This window comes from Xiphias gladius, chromosome 22 (assembly GCF_016859285.1).
Source record: "Xiphias gladius isolate SHS-SW01 ecotype Sanya breed wild chromosome 22, ASM1685928v1, whole genome shotgun sequence".
NCBI lineage: Eukaryota > Metazoa > Chordata > Actinopteri > Istiophoriformes > Xiphiidae > Xiphias > Xiphias gladius.
The window spans coordinates 9,620,625-9,623,047 of NC_053421.1; positions in this window are offsets into that span (position 1 = coordinate 9,620,625).

The window sequence follows — 2,423 nt, forward strand, 5'->3', positions numbered from 1 at the left end:
GCTAACCCAGTATTTTTTTAATTTTATTTTAGCAGCATTCCCTACACATACAGTAAAATCATGATGACAAAAAATGTCTTTGTCTTTAATGGTTGTACTAATTCTCAAAACTAGAAGTATCTGTAGTATCTATTCAGAGAGCCAAGAGGAGATTATTAAAAAAGACTGAATTTATTCTGAAGCTGACTAAACCAGGACTGCGTAGGGCTCAAACAGGTGGTTTGTTTTTTGTTTGGGCAGGCTGGAAAGACTGGATTTATCCTTTACTTGACTGAGAGAAACAGAAACTAAATTTTTTCTCTTCCAATCAAAAATTTTGCTGAGGCTTTCCTCAAACTGTTCTGTAGGTCTGTTCCCAAACTTTTTACCCCTTCAAACTAATTTTACATTTGAACTTCTTTCCAAAGATGCAGGATTTATGATCACAACTACTGTGATCGTCTGTGCTTTCTTAGGAGTGTAGATACATGTCACAATCTGTCCCTCTGTTCCACTCAGCCCATGTCTCCCACCTCTTTTCATCTCCCCAGACCTGCCCCCCTCTACTCACTCACCTGATTTCCTCAAACTTCTCTCCCGGTTCCGATTCACCCATCTCCCCCACCCATCCACACACCTGTTTCCACTTCTCTGCCACACACTCACCTTGTCTCTCAGGTCTCTTCCCCGATCAGACTTTCACTATTTATACCAAGCCTTTGTCCCCAGTCTTGTCAGCTTGGCTGCTTTTGTTCTTGTTTTTTGTTTCAGTGTATTTTGTACTGAACACTGAAAAGCAACACCATATAAGGCAACACTTAAGTACAAGCAGGAGTTGTACTTTACTTGAGTATTTCCATTTTATGCTACCTTATACTTCTACTTCACTACAATTCAGAGGGAAATATTGTACTTTTTACTACACTGCAATAGTTTCTATTACTTTGCTGATTAAAATCTTTATATAATCATGTTATAAAATATGAACAGTTGTTACAGATTAAACAACCCAACAGTAAATAAATTAAAAAATTAAAATGAATTAAAATTAGCTGCACCTCAACCATCTACAGTATTAAAATGCTGCTTCCATATAATGCATTAGTATTAATATCCAGTACCACTTTCTTCTGGAAAAGAGCTTCAGGAACAAAATCCATTTCTAAACACCTTATTAGCATTTACAACTGCAGGCTTATTATTGCATAATGATTTATTGATTTATACACAGAGTTTGACTAGCTGTTAATCTGCATGCAGAACTTAAAATTGTGCAAATGCAGAGAAAACAACAGACTAAGTGTTGATTTTTAAGTTAAGACGTTCCCCATTCTCTTATTTGACAGTCTCTCCTATATCACTGTGACCTGTTCAAATAAAATGTTTTGGTAATAGTGTGTGTTTCTATTTAGTAATAATTCAGTTATAAATGTTGGTAAACCATTAATAAGTACTTACAGTTTCAAGATTTTTCAAAATTCATGAGGTTTGCAGTTATAAATGTTAGTATGACATTAATAAAGTGTTTCTGAATTTCTAATGAGCAATTAGCAAAAGTTATAAATGTTAGTAATTCATTAATAAAGGGTTCTGCAATCCATCCAAATATAAGCTGTTTATAAATGGATTTAGTTCCAGATGTCCTGCAGTCCTTTTCCTGAGGATAACTGGTGAAACACTCCATCTGAGAGGTGTCCGTAATGAGTTCGAGCTCGCTTGAAACACAAGCAAAGTGTCGTGCTGGGGGAGGATTTCCTACAATCTTGAAGCCCAAAAGTTGTTCTTATTAAATGCTTATAACTGATCTATAAAGCATTAGTAAATTATGAATTCACTATTAATAAATTCATTAATTAAAGCTTAAAAGCCTTTAAGAAATGGTGCCTTACCAGTAAGTGGTTTCAACGGTCCTATAATATGATAACAATATTCTCTCACAGGGGCCTTGCATAAAAGGGAGGGTTAATTATTGCTAATTTAGCAGTAGGCCCACATATTACTTCTGTACGTTTAGTTATGCAAGATTTTGAAGGCAGCACTTTTGCCTTTTTAAATTGTGTTTCTTCTTCTTTTACCAAAGTAAAGGATCTGAAAACTTCCTTCACCACAGAGTAAATTACACTGGATTACACTGTAACGGTACATCCACGAGGACATGCAAACATGAGAAACACGCTCACACACACACACACACACACACACACACACACACACACACACACACACACACACACACACACACACACACACACACACACACACACACACACACACACACACAACAGAAGAAATATTCATTTGATTATAGAGCTAAGTCATGCATAGCAGTCTCCACAAAGCAGCCCTTTGCGAAACTACAGCAGACACGATATCTTACAACGACAGTGGCAGGGCTGGTAGCAGCTCTATGTGCCTCGGTGCTGTGATACTTTCTGCGTACGCCC